This window comes from Mirounga angustirostris, unplaced genomic scaffold, assembly GCF_029215605.1.
Source record: "Mirounga angustirostris isolate CCGP_5_RB_7025 unplaced genomic scaffold, mMirAng1.0.hap1 SCAF_17, whole genome shotgun sequence".
Lineage (NCBI taxonomy): Eukaryota > Metazoa > Chordata > Mammalia > Carnivora > Phocidae > Mirounga > Mirounga angustirostris.
Genome location: NW_026991725.1, coordinates 15,346,198 through 15,361,215, shown reverse-complemented (window position 1 = coordinate 15,361,215; position 15,018 = coordinate 15,346,198). Strand labels below are relative to the sequence as shown.

Here is a 15,018-nt window from a genome sequence, read left to right as displayed (position 1 = left end):
ATCGTGTCTGGAAATTGGCCCAATATCATTTAGCTGATGTTTATCAAAATATATTTATATGTATTGATCCACTGACGTGTTTATTGAGTTTATTTAGCCTCTTGAGAGAGCTTTTTACATCCTCATTTTTTTTTTCCTTTTCTTTTTCATGTGATTCTAATAAGCTTGTTTTTCTGGTTTTGAATTTATAGCAATTATTAAGGGGTGGGAAGATGTTAATAAGCTCAGTGTAAAGAAGAGGGGAAAAAACCCTATAAAAACAAAAAGACTTAGATCTTTCGAAGTACCACATTGTGGGACCATTTAGTGCAGGGAAATAGCCATCCTTCCTCATTAGGTCCAGAAGGCATCTTTTCTACAGCCTCGCGCATCATTCATTGTTCATTGATTCATTCACCAGATCTTGATTCTCTTCCGAATGCCAGGCACTGAGCTAGGAGCCAAGGGTGCCTCAGTGAACGAAAGAGACAAGATCCCTGCTTACTTGTGGCTTGAGTTTTAGGATGGGGTCGGGGAGGACCAGCCAAGAGCAAACAAATAAATACCAAAAGTAATTACAAATTGTATCATAAAGAAAACAAACCAAGAGCTGAGAGAACCCATAATGGGAATCTTAGTGTATCAAGAGAAAAGTCAAACGCGAGTACCCTCTTTGCCCCGAGTAGACTGTCAGTTCCGCCAACGTAGAGCGGGATCTGTTTACTCACCGTGTAGCACCAGGACTGTCCCAGTGCCTGGGCAGTAGTTGGTGCTCAGCAAATAGTGACAGAATGAATGGGCCCTCTGTATTAGAGGGCAGAGCTGTGCCAGTCATTGGAGAAGGAGTTTCAAATGGTAAAATTACAATTTTTCTTTTTAAAAATGAGCCTTTAAGAGAATATATTCAATTATCTGGAGCATTTCTTTACATGGAACCTGTCATTCCCCTGAATCCGGGACAAATGAGCTTTTTTTTTTTTTTTAAGATTTTATTTTATATCTTTTAAGGATTTTATTTTTAAGCAATCTCTACACCCAACATGGGGCCAAACCTACAACCCCAAGATCAAGAGTCACATGCTCCACCGATTAAGCCAGCCAGGCACCCCTTTAATTTTATTTTTAAGTCATCTCTACATCCAGCGTGGGGCTTGAACTCACAACCCCGAGATCAAGAGTCACACGCTCTATTGACTGAGCCAGTCAGGTCCCCCTAAATGAGCTATTTCTACCCTGCAGTAAAAGTTTAATAGAACTAAGGGACTATCTGGGCAGGGTGGAGCTGGCAAGCATGGCCTTGTACAGAGCAGGTAGCTTCTCAGGTGGGTCTTGGTGTAAGGGGTAGACACAGCTGTCCTGGCAAAGGGACGGATGAGAGGGGAGTAAGAACGGGGTATATCTGTTCATGTCTCACCGTCTCCCCTGCTCTTCTTTCTGTCTTTGGTCTTAGAAAGTAGTGGGGCTGCTGAGAGGGAGTTATCAAGTAGGGTCTGTGGTGGGATTCGTCTTGGCTCAGAGATGCATGGATCCTCCCAGGGTGGGAACAGTAGGCGGGCTCTGGGCAGCTTCTTCCCCAGACTTGTTCTGTGATCATCCAGGCTGGGCAGTAAAAACAGGTCCAACAACGTTAAGCCAAAGCACAAACATCTCTGATGTTGGTAAATCTGGCTGTGGATAGAGAGAACTTGCTTGTGGGTACATTTTTTTCCCTCTCGAAAGAACAGAGGGATGCCATTGGCATTTTATTGCCAGGCTCTTGGGAATTGTTATGTGGGATGGAGTTGAATGATTCTGGACTTTCAAGTAGACTTGAGCTTGAATCTGGATGCTGCCATTGGCTTTTAGGGTTGTGACCTTGGGCCAGTGATTTTGCTCTTTTGAGTCTCACTTCTTGTCCTTGAAGTGGGGATACAATTTTATTTACAGGGTGGCTGTGAGAATAAAAGGAGACAAGTTTCCCCTGTGTCTGTCACATGGGTGTTGAGTAATAGGGTCCCCTCCCCACATTCATCCCCCCTCCTTCCTCACACACACACACCCTGTGTATCTAAAGTCCCAAACTGCTGACCTCCACCAGGTTCATGCCCCACCTATAAACTCTCTACAGTAATCTGTACGATGCCCTTCCTATATGCTAAATGGATGGTCTTGAGTTTCTAAGGGACTTGTTTCTTGGACCCTCCCAGTCTCTGCCCCCATGCCTCCGTAACCATCAGTTCTGTGACAGATCCTGAACCACAGAAGTCCTGCATCTAAGATCCTGCTAGATTTAGCCCAGCTGGAGCTACTGTTGGGGGAGGCCAATGGGAGGATTTGGCTTTTTTTCCTCTTATGCTAATGAAGTGAATATGGCAAGGAGTCACAATATTTTCTTTCCAGGCAAAGAAATGTTGTAGTAGGAGAAACAGCATGCAGGGGAAGCAAATGCGATCTTACTGGATTCTCTCAAGGGAGGAATAGGACAAATTGTCAGCTTCTGTTGAGAAGATAATGCTCTCGCTATGATAAATGCCAAGTTTCTATTGAAAACCACCATCTTAATGGTGGCGTCCCCAAGTACTCGGTGCATGCCTGGCAGCAGAGGCCGTGGATGCAGGAAAGCAGATATTTGTAGGGGGTTTGTTTGTTTGCAATGAGAAATCAGTTTAAAGCAATTGAGACAGCACATTAAAAATGTTCTTTTAAGGCAGCTTTATAGAGCTAACTGGAGCGCTTCAGCACGGCCTGCACTTAAAACACACCTATGGGGAGACTTCCACCCTCAATAAATATTTCTTGCATATGACTCAGATTAAAGCAGCACATGGGACTGGAAAGCCGCCTAAAATAATTTCCCCTCCCATAGGAAGTAGCTGCCGTAATTCACTTGCAAGTTATTTCAAACGGCCTGTTTGATAGAAATTTCTGCCTTCTTGTGGACTGGGATTTTTCTAGTGCTGTCTGTTTGTAACATCCCTTCTCAACAAGGGCACGTCTGGTTGTATTTAACTGAACGCCACTTCCTTGAAGGGCTTCTCACTTTGGGGTTGCCTTGTGAGGGGTGCCCTACATTGATTCCTCTTAGTCTCTTCACTGTAACTCGTCTGCCTCATAGGCCTGTGCTCAGGGAGAGCTTCATGTCGTGGGGTGGGGGAGTTCCTGCGGGGCTGGGGACGGTGTATTCAGGAGTTCTAAGGATGCAAAGCCATGGCTGGCTGGGGACCATGGAGCCAGCCAGAAGGGGAGGAAAGAGGTCTCCATCAGCCGTTACTGAAAAGTCCTGAGATGGATGGTCCTTGCTTGTCCACCTGGGGTGGTGATGCTTGTCCAGCCATCCTGCCATTCAGTAACCCAAATCTCGAGTGCCTGCTAGGTGTTATACACTGTGCTGGGTTCATAGAGATCAGTGAGGCAGGGTCCCTGCCCACGAGGGGAATATAGGCAAGGAGTAGGATGCCAGTATAGAGAACTGCAGTGCAGTGAGGGAAGGCCAGGAGCCTGCCAGCCATCACCGACGGGTGGGGAGGGTGGTGGCTGCTGGGAGCTCCTCCTCTGTGCCTCCCCTGCTTTCACAACTGCCATCTTGCCTGTTCCCCACAACAGCCTTTGAAGGTGGGTTATGTCAACATTTGCTTCAGCACCAACCCGAGTGTTGACCTGGAAAGGGTTCTTGGCAGCCGTTCTGGGTTCTGTCAGTTGGCATGGAGACTAGGGAGGAGCACCCCCCCCCCCATGTGTCTTGCCCCTGGAGAGAGCAGCCCTAACTGTGCCCACTTTGGAAAGAAACAAATGGAGAATGCTAACGTCAGGAGACCTTGAAGTAGTGAGTTTGACTTTGTCATCAGCTGGAGAGCAGAGGGGGAGGCAGAGTTCAAATCAGATGCCTGCATTCTCCTTGCCCAAATATATGAACTGCTGAGGATATGCCCTGGGATTTCGAAGTGTTTCCTCCTCTTGCCAAGTTCGCAGTTCCTCTCTGATATCTTATCCCTCGACCCCACCAGCAACTACAAGCCAAGAGAGTTTGTTTGACCCATGGGCGGGGCAGTGGACACTGTTTGTTCAGTGCTGGAGAGCTTCAGAAAGCATTAGTCAGGCTGCCTCAGTTATGTTCAGCCTCATTATTGCTTCCTAGATGCATTTAACCCGCGCCCTGCTGGCGAATGGATTCAGCAGCCCAAGGAAATTGACAGACATGACTCCTGCATTGTACCTAGGACAAAATGATCGTTGAAGTTAGTGGTTTTTCTGCAAAACCCATAGCTTGTAACCTCTGGAGGGAAAGTTTGTATAAAGTGTCCCAAATCAAGTGTGTTCCTTCTAGATACCTTTCTTTTCGTTAAGGCAACAAAAAGCAATACCATTCTCATATGTGTTGAGCCCTTCCAGTCTCAAGAGATCATAGTCACATTTTCTTATTCATATTCTTCCCAGTACCATGCTTATGTAGAAGAGGGGTTGACAAACTGTAAAGGGCCAGATAGTAAAGATTGTAGAATCTGTGGGCCATATGGCCTCTGTCTCAGCGACTCAGTGCTGCTGTAGCGCAAAAGCATCTCCATTGTGGTCACATGGGCTGAGGTTCTTGGTGTGAAGCCATAGGCGCATGTAAATGAGTGAGTGCTGGCTGTGTTCCAATAAAACTTTATTCACAAAAACAGGCAGCGGGCCGGGTTTGGCCTGTGAGCCGTAAGTTGCTGTCTTCCGCTACAGACATTCCCAGTCTCTAACTTGAGTCTCAACAGAAAGTAAGGATTCCATATGACTGTGGATAGTTTTAGAGTTCGTCATAAACTGATTTGGGGGGCACACGGATACCCCTTTTGAAGAATGGCCCTTTCAGTATAGACGTGCATCAGAAAGGTACATCGTGTGGTTTCACGCTGACCCTCCCATCCATTTAGAAAAGTTCTTCAGAGTAAGGAGCTGCAAATACATGGCCAGTCAGAGAGGGTAGACATGCAAGGAACATTATGGTGGACAGGCAAGGAATGATCCTGGGGTCTTGCTTTTTCTTCCGTGGCGGGTGCCGCTGCTCAGTGCTCCGTGTGGCTGTGACAGCCGCAGGCTAGAGGATCCCATCTGAGAACATGTGTGCAAAGGCCTGCTCGTCTCGCACCACTTGTCCAACCACATTCCTGAATGTGGAAGGTCAAAATGGAAACTTGTGTGCAGCTGCATGGAGCAGATCCTTCACTCTGCTAACTCACGCCCATGAGCTGAGAGTTTGGTTATAATCATTTTTCTAAGAGAAGAAAAAAACCAGATCCACACGGATTAATTTGCACTCCTTAGCTCTGTAAAAATCCAGTGACATTGACGTGCCGGTGAAAATGTGGAAATTAACACTTGGAAATTTTTATATAAAACCTGCTTTGAAATTTGAGCTAAACATTCACACACTAAAAAGAGCTATATACTTACACCTGAAAAACTCAATTTGATGCAAGCTGCTTATTTCTCCATTGTGGTCACGTGGGCTGAGGTTCTTGGTATGAAATGTAATTTACACAAATTAGTCCAAGGCAGGTAGAGTGTGAAATTAAATTGATGCCTTGATTTCTATATTCTCTAGTAAGTGTTTCTCTGAAAATTTGTCATTTCTGTCCTAGGAACTTTGAAGTATTGGTTGTTGTTTTTTTAACAGAGCAAAGAAGTTCTTATTGGCTAAGGACATGAAAACAACCTTAATTACAGGCTGAAAGGCATGTTTCGTTTTGTTTTGTGGCTAAGTATGAGAGTAAGCCCAAACTGGGCTACTAGTAGAGGTAGAAAACTCAGATTTAACATGCGTGTTATATTTTTCAACTAGCTGGATCAAGCCGATGAATTTCTTTGGCTGTGACTAGACCAGTTTGTCACTCCAAGCCATGTAGATGTATGTGGAGGGGTATTGGAGGGGAGGATACTGAAGTTCAAGAGTAACTTTGGAACCTGGGTCACGTGTCCCGGGGCACCCTGGGGCCCGGATGGCCTGCTGGTGCCACTGAGGCCCAGCTGCTGCCTCTCTTGGAGGGCAGTTGTCAGGATTCAGTGCTCTTGCCTCAGTGACCATAGCAAGAATGAGTCGAGTACGAGGTGTCTGGTTCAACTTTGATTATCCAAGAGGAAGGAGAATCACCATGTGTTCAGAAATAATCCCCAAGGCCAGCTGAGAGGCCTCATTAGAACATTTTGGCAAGGGCAAACACGATTTGACTTTACCTCATCAGCAAGACTTCAGCCCTCCAGGACTGAACCCGTCTATGGAGTCTCTGGGTGGTTCTCTTGACCACCCTTGGCTGAGGAGGGGTCAGGTTGCACTTCCAGAGGCTGGGATGTCTGCAGTTGCATTTTATCCGTGTCTTTCTGCTAGAGTACCCCTCAGCAAGGTAGGCCTGGGTCAGTCCTGCTGACTTTGGAGTGAATCATTTCTGCCAAATAACTAGCGGCTGATGCTCAGGGAACTCTGGAAAATGAATTATGGGCTCTTATGATTTTTATTTGTCCATGGTGGCATGGGTGGTATTTATCTCTCTCGTCCCTGCTCTCCCCCCTTCCCGAGCCTTTGTCTCTATCTGAGTCAGCATGACATGGTTTGAAAATTGCCTGTTTGCCTTTTAATGATGATTAATGTCCATAGCCATGTTTCAAATTTAGGATCTCTTCAAGAGTCTCGGAGACCGTTACCAAGAGCAACCTGCTGAGAGAAGCTAATGTGTGCAGAGCTTGGTCTTCTCCTGCCTGGATGAGAGGCCTCCTCAAGTTCTCCATCTTCCCTCCAGCACCTCGTGGACCTTTCCTGGGTCTTTGGTGCCAGGAGCTGAATGGGAGTGGGTGGGCGGGCCCCCATCTGGTGAGCTTAACCTCCCGTCCTGGTCACTTTGGGTTAGTGCCTCGCCATGGGGTATCTGCAAGGGCCCCTTCTTCTTGGCCCTCCCTCCCTGCCCCCAAATCAGAGAGGCCAACGAGGAGCTAAATTTCCTCCACAGCAGGTGCCTGTCATCCATCTGAAGATAGTTGCCAACATCTGGTACAATTGCCTCCGCAAACGCAGTAACAAGGCGGCCTGCAGTTCAATCGCAGAGTGCGCGTCGCGGCTTTAATGATAACAGGCTGTCGGCGCCCCCTCTGAGATGAATCCACCTCACAGATGTTTGTCTAGTTTTGGCAATCGTATTGCACTATAGCTTTGTGATTATGCTCAACTGGAGACTATTACAATAAAAGAAGTTTGAACTTGTTCCATTTTTACATCCCACCCCCTTCGCCCCTGTTCCGAGGTATAATTTATATCAACGGCTGTAACATTGGTTCCATTACTGAGGCCTCTTTACTTTTTATGATGTCGGTGGGGCTGCAGCTTATAGCCTGGCTTCCTCTCCAGGTTAATGTGTTTTAGTTACATCAGCGCTTTTAATGTCCTCATTTAATGGCCCCAAGGCGGTCCTTCTCACCTTCTGTCGGAGTGCCTGTGGACACGGAGAGGGCATGTGATTACTCCGACTTGGTATCTCCACTCACTGGGCAGGGAGTGGACCTGGGTCATGTGAGAGGCTCGGGACCTGTACAGGACGGTGGGTGGATGGGCAGGAGCGGTTGGAGTGGGGGACAAGGCCTGGATGTGTAGAACCTTCTAGACTCCTCTTGGCTTTCCTCTCTCTTTCTCTCCTTCTGCATTCCTTCTTCTTCTGTTCCTCCTCCTACTTCCTTTAAGAAGGAGGCACAATGTGCTTCTACTAAAACAAGCAATTTACAAAATCAGTAAAAATCACAAGTTGGTGAGATGGCATCGGGAGGCCTGTTGGGCAGGTACTGGAACAGTGTTCCATATTTTGGGCTTTCCTGTTACACAGAGGTTTAATATTTAATATTGTTTAATAGTAGGCATATTTATTATTAGAGCTCTGTATTTGAAAGCTGGAAGGAACTACCAACTATCAATCATATTTAGGGATAGCAAATACTAAGTGTTGTTTTTATTTTTTTTTTTTATTATTTTTTATTTTTTTTAAAGATTTTATTTATTTATTTGACAGAGAGAGACACAGCGAGAGAGGGAACACAAGCAGGGGGAGTGAGAGAGGGAGAAGCGGGCTTCCCGCGGAGCAGGGAGCCCGATGCGGGGCTTGATCCCAGGACCCCGGGATCATGACCTGAGCTGAAGGCAGACACTTAATGACTGAGCCACTCAGGCGCCCCCTAAGTGTTGTTTTTAAAGATTTTATTTATTTGAGAGAGAGTGAGCAGGGGGAGGGGCAGAAGGAGAAGGAGACTTCCCGCTGAGCAGGTTGCCCAGTGTGGGACTCGATCCTAGGACCCCAGGATCATAACCTGAGCCAGAGGCAGATGCTCAACTGACTGAGCCACCCAGGTGCCCCACTACTTTTAATAACAGCTATCTATTTTTTTTTTTAAGATTTTATTTATTTGACAGAGAGAGAGTACAAGCACAAGGAGTCTGATGTGGGGATGTGGGGCTAGATCCCGGGACCCTGTGGGATCATGACCTGAGCTGAAGGCAGACGCTTAACCAACTGAACCACCCAGGTGCCCCAACAGCTGTCCTTAATTGGGTCTCTGCTGTGTACTAGTCACTCCGCTGGTTGCTTTTATTAATATATAAATATATAATTCCTACACTACCCCTGCCAGGTGGGCATTCTTCCATCCATTGTCACCAATGAGGAAAATGAGGCTCAGGGGCATGAGGGTATGCACTCAATAGCACAAAGAGGGTGAGGGACAAAGGAAGCTCCTAGTCCAGGGCCAGCCAACTCTGGTCCCGTGCTTGCTTTCCTGTGGTCATTGTCATCATTAAACCTGCTTGCTGCCTGAATTGATGTCATGGAAAAATCTGCCCATCGAAGAGGGCGGTGCATTATATAAATCAGTACGAGATAAGTCACCATCATCACTTGACATTTCAGCCTTTTTTCATTTTAATTTGGATATTACTTTGTCAAAGATTAGGAACCGTAATTTTGGCAAGGTATTATTTTTGGCATTGGGCTTACAATGGGTGAGTCAGCCGGGCTGTGGATGGATCATTGGTGGCAGGACACCACGTGTTTCTTTCCTCGGCCAGAAATAGATAGTGGTGTCTGCGCTGGTGACACATGAGGAGACCCTGGACAGCTGCACTGGGCATAGCGTAGGAGCTTTCTACGAGGCACCTCTGGACAGGACATGGCTCTGTAAAGAGTTTTTTAAATGCGTGGGTCTGAGTCCTCAAGGGAGAGAGGAAACTTACCCTGAAAAATTAAACTAGAGTAATCTTTTGTGATACATATCAAAATAAAAACTGTTGGGTGACTCATGGAAAATAATGGCTCTCAGAAATGGCTAAGCAGTGTGGACCTCGAAATCCAGCAGATTACTGAAGACTTGAGGCCATTGTCTTTGCCATCAGCATTGGTTTTTAAGTATACGCTTTTACTGTGGGCCCTGCAAGGGAATAGAAGAAGCCCCATATAGAGATATAAAGACCTACCTGCTGGTCCTTTTTACGATCTTGGGCAATATTTACCTTCTCTGGGCCTTGGCTATCCTTTCTCTAAAGTTGTACTCAATGACGTTTGGAATCTCTTCTGGCCCTAGAGTTGTGTCCCGTTGGCTGGGGCCTACCCGTGACTTTCCATGATTGAAGTGTCTGTTTTACGCATGACCATTACTAGCTTCCTTCGGTGTCTGAACTAGATCCCAGGTTGTCCAAAGTCAGGTCAAGTCAAGCAGAATCGACCACTGAGGGTAGTTTGTTAACTTGGCATCTTCTCTTCCTCGACCTCCCTGCCTTAGCACAGGACCCCTGTGCCAGGTGTCAGCTGTACGATTTTTCACACCAGACACCGGGTGGTCTCCATCAGAGCTCCTCATCCTCCCCTGCCGCCCCTCCACACTACATTTGTTCTTTCTCTACAGTTCTAGAGCCAAACCACCAGCAGCAAAGACATGTGGTGTGGCTTTTTCCAGTTTTTCTCTTGCGGTAGTTACAATATTATTAAAAATCCATTAAATTTTAATGTACCCTATAAAATATGTGCTCTTGTGAAAGTAAGCACAGATAATTATTTCTGATGAATAAACCAAGAGGACAAGTATGTATGAAGTTCATGCTGCAGCATTCAATTTTTATTATATACATCTCCTGCAGGGGCAATCATTGTGATGTTCCAGCTGGTTGTGTCGAGGGCCAGTTCTTCTCGCAGATCCTTTGGGGCTGTGTGAACCCTGAACTCTCCAGAATGTTCTCCGAGCTCATTTTTACATGGAAAGAAAGCCACATGTGGTAGCTGTCTTCTGTTAAACTCTTCAGACCAGAGAATGAGGACTAAATGATTCAGGTGGAGAAAAATGCTGCCGGTAGCTTTGTGAGAGGAAGATCAAAGTCAGACATGCATTTGAAGCTCTACTCAGTGGCTCTGAGCTCTTGAGCTGGTGTCTTAGCTTCTCTGGGCATGGGTTTCCTCTCTGAGGGATGATAGCTCTGTGTGCCTTGGGGCTCTGACTTGTAGTTTCTTCTTTCCATGCCCATTCTGCTTCTGGGCATCCCTTGAAAACTTACTCAAAACTCCAGAAGTGGGAAGGCAGAGCTGCCTCCTGGCTTCCTGGAGTCCATATGGTGTGAGGCTTGGGATCTGGTAACACATCACTTGGGGGAGGCTCACCGCCCGCAGGTTCTGAGTCTCCTGGTGTGCTCTGGAGGTGGAGGCTTCCGTGTTATTTTCCCAGGGCTACCCTGCCATGTGGATAGAAGTGCTTTCCCATGGGGGATAGTGGGAGACAGCTGGCCCTGCTTCACCCCTCAGGCTGCCTCTGGTCTCAGTGCCCAGTGACTGCAAGTGCAGCAGTAGAGTCCTGCACCTGCAACTTGGAGGTGAGGGGGCTAAGAATCAAGAGGGTGGGGCTGTGTCCGTCCACACCTGATCTTTGCAATTTAATGAGGCCCAACTCCTGGTCTTTAGCTAGGCCCATTTCCTTCCTGGGGCAGGGTTAGTCATCCAGCAGGAACCGGCCCTACAGGAGGTGGGGCAAGATTCAGGAAGCCCTTGCAAAAGTTTGGGAAAATCACTGCTGGCTCCTGTAAGCATTTCTTCCCGGGGTGGAGGAGTTGCACGACCCTCATATCCAATCCCATACCGCATCCTGAAGAGGGGGAGCTGGGGTTATAGTTGGATCACAAGGAGGTGTTCTGGAAAGTTGCACCAAAACATTACTGTGGGTTATCTCAGGGCAATGAAATATGAAAGGAGTCTTTAGTTCTTTGTTCACTCCTATATTTAATTTCTTCTAGTATGCCTTTTTTTTTTTTAAAGATTTTATTTATTTATTTGAGAGAGAGAATGAGAGAGAGAGCATGAGAGGGGTGAGGGTCAGAGGGAGAAGCAGACTCCCTGCTGAGCAGGGAGCCCGATGCGGGACTCGATCCTGGGACTCCAGGATCATGACCTGAGCCCAAGGCAGTCGCTTAACCAACTGAGCCACCCAGGCGCCCATATGCCTTTTGTTTTTAAACAAAATCATAACAGTATTAAAAATAAATTTCCTTCATTTACAGATCACCCAATTCGGTGCAAAGTGTTGCACTTGCCTCACTAATGATCCCAGCAGCTGACTCCCAACTCTTCTTGTGGAGCCCTGGGCCCTGGGGTGATACATGGAGAGGGGTTCAGGACAGACCCGGGGTGGAGGTGATGTTTCAGGTTGTCATCTTGAAACTTTTAAAAATGGCGGCAGAGAAAATGTTTTCCAGTGGGGTATGTTCAGTTGTGATTTTCAGTGGATTTTTGATCATTCCTAGGCTCATACCTGTTTTGTCCTAGAAAGGATATAACTGAAGACAAATGGGGACTTTTTTCCTTCGTATAATACATTTGGCAATTACATCCTGCTTTGTGAAAGCATTCCCATTGTTATTTAAATGCTGCATTGGTCTTTAAGATAAAGATTCAGCTTGTTACCTGTTTATCTTTTCCTTCCAGCTCAGTGGGGACTGCACACTGCTGCTTTTGTGTGTGTCCCCATGGCTTGGGTACAGTGCCTTGCACCCAGTAGACGCCCAGTGTGTATTTTGTGACTTTAATCACAAAGTTTTAACATTTGCAGGTCTCTGAAAGTCCATTTTTCCCCCGTTTTAGGCATGTTTTTGATTGATTGCCTATTTTATTTCTTTTGTTCAATGAATAGTTGTCAGATGCTTTTGACATACCGGGTGCGGAGGTGACTGCACTGTGGCAGGGTCCCTGCCCTCATGGGAGCCGCAGACAGAGCAGAAGGGGATTTGGGACAGCCTCAGAAGGGCCGGAAAGGGGCTGAGGAGCGCAGGCCTGGGGCACACACCACATATCCCATCTCGTTACCTTTTATATCTGCATTTGATAAAACTTGCAGAGAAAGGCTCCCAGAGTCCACAGAGCCCTTATTTCAGTACAGGTGTGTGCTCTTCCGTCCCGGAGTGAAGGTTAAGCATGGCGTGGTGGATTAGTGTTTGGGGAAAGGATTAAGAGGAAGCTGACGTTTTCCATCCAACGGGAAAGCAAGCAGCACCAGATGTCCCCAGGGCCCAGGGCTCCTGAATTCTAAAGTCTGTGCTTACACAGCTCAACCAGGGCAGAGGTGGGGATCCAAGGAAAGGTACTGTGATTGCTTTGCAGGGTTCTGATTGAGAGAAGTTCTGGTTTTCTTCTCTTCAGTGGGACTGGCATGAGCAAGGCAAGGAGATATGAGGACCTCCCTGGATGTGAGGAAACCAGCCTGGCGGGGGTAGGGGAGGGTGTGATGGGGACCCAGCTTTCTCTCCTACTGATGGGTGAAACGTATATAACCACTTTCCTCATCGTGTGGTTCTAAGGATTAAGTCAGACAATGTAAGTAAAGTGCCCGACACAAAGTGGGGGTAAATAAATGTTATGGTATCATTAATTTTTAATGCATTGAATCAAAAAGTGATTTGGTCCAGCCCATCCGTTCAATCCATATGGGAATCTCTTCTGCAATTTTCCTGGCAAATTTATTAGATACCTCTCGCAACCTCCCAAGGCATCAACTTCCATTTTAGACTGGTTTTTAATGTTTTAAGGAAGAACTTTCCAGGAGTAAAAATCTGCTTCCCCACTTGGTGAGCACATAGTTCCTTATTTTGGCTTTTTGAGCTCTGTATCAGAAAAAATGTGCATGTAATGTATTTTGAACGATGTTTCAATATATATAGATAGAGTTATAAATATAGTTATATTTTTATATATGTAATAGTATGTATATATATGTCATTGGCCTGCTATCTATATATGTCAATGGGTCTCACATTTGACTGTGTATCAGAGTTACTAAAAGAACTTTTAAAGAAATAGGAATTCATGGACTCGTCTCTGGGGATTAGATGATAGGATTGGGGTGGGGGCTGGGCATCTGTTTTTAAAAGCCCTAATGCGCAGCTAGGGTTGGAATCATTGGTTACCTGTTCCCGTATTTAGAAGAAGGGTACTCACTCACTCTTCGAGGAGCACACGGAAATTAATTGGGTGGCAAATAGCAGGATCTCCAACCAAGGCCTCCTAATTTTGAATGTCCTGTCTTATCTGCTGTGTCCCGAAGCATAGTTGTGTCAGCACAATGATGAGGTCCGTTTGTCCTCCACCACCCCCACCACCCCCACAGCACGTGTTTCCCAAGGCAGACATCCCCGGTGACATCGGTGCTTCCACTCTCCTAGGTAAGAACGCGTTTGCCATTCAGGATGCATTTGCAAGTCAGTCATGGTGCATTCTGTGGGCGGGACACAGAGCCGGCACTGGAGCCTCCGTGTCCGGAAGGGGAAACTCCCAACCTCAACACAGTGCCTTAGACAGAGCTCCTGCCTGTGACGTCATCCAGATCTTTCTTCACGTATCTGGCTCTTCCTAAGGTGGGGAGCAGCCCTTCCCGGATCTGGGAAGTGTTCTCTGTCTAACCAGGGCAGACCTTGACCGACCTGGCTGCAGTTGGGTGGGACCTTCTAGTTGGCACCTGGGCTGGTCGGAATTAGCCCTGCATTTTAGTCTATGTCACTGTCGGTAGATACACAGCGTTGCTCTCAAATCACTGGGGAAAGAGGCTGGCTCCAATTTTGGAAGCTTTTTGCTCTTCCATGTCTAAGAGATGAACTTCAGTGGTTGTATCCTCCTAATAAGAGGAAGAAAGGCTGATAGTGCATTGTCAGACTCTGGGAAAGGGCATTCTCGCAGGGCATTCTTTGTGCTGATCCTGTTGCCACTGTCCTTCCCGGCTGGATGTTTTCTGAAGCTTCCATCCATGCATCTGGCATCCGGGGAAGCTGTGATGAAGTGAAGGACCATCTGTTAGGGCCAGCTAGCAAGGGCGTCTGCAGCACATGGAAGGTTGGTCTAGCTGACCAGCAAGGGTTTTGCATGCCCTGCGTAGCTGGACTCCCATCTCCCCACCACTGATTTGGCTTCTGGATAGGGAAGGCTGTAGCCAGTGGGGCTGTAGTCCTTAACCAACCAACCAAGTGGTGAGCCCCCCTAGTAATCCATTATGGATTTTTTTTTTTTAATTACGCAGATACAGCTAAGCACAAGGAGGAATTGATAGTCTCATCACTGAGAACTAGCTATTAGCATTTTGGAACAAGCACTCTTCGGAACTTGTTTTCTGCACATTTGCTCTGCAGTTGTCGTTTGGTGACGAACGTGGATACTGGAGGCCGGCAGACCTGGCTGCCAGTTCTTGACCCCATCACTTCCCTACTGTGTGACCTGGGGCAAGTGACTTTCTCTATAAAATGGTGATACATATAGTAGAACTCCTTTCTTATTATAGGATTAGGAGTCTTAAAGGAGAGAGGTCCTCTATAGAGGACCTCACACGCAGGCTGCTCAAGACAATGTTAATTTAAATCATACTTGCATTATTGTTTATAAGAACAGGACTCTTTCCAGTGTCTGGAGGTGGTTGGCAGACGCCCATGAATAAAAGCATCTACACATTTGCCCATTCATTGGAAATTCTGTTGCCACCAAAGAAAACTCACCCCAAAGTTAACGTGATGTGCTTTTAATGGTAAACACCATCATTTTGCTGCAC

The 15,018-nt window shown here is 46.7% G+C and overlaps 1 protein-coding gene across 6 annotated transcripts in view; it reads left to right on the top strand.

Annotated features, from left to right (window-relative positions):
- MSI2 (musashi RNA binding protein 2) overlaps positions 1 to 15,018 on the top strand; it is a 385,617-nt gene that overhangs the window by 140,913 nt on the left and 229,686 nt on the right. The gene's annotated exons all lie outside the window — the stretch shown is intronic.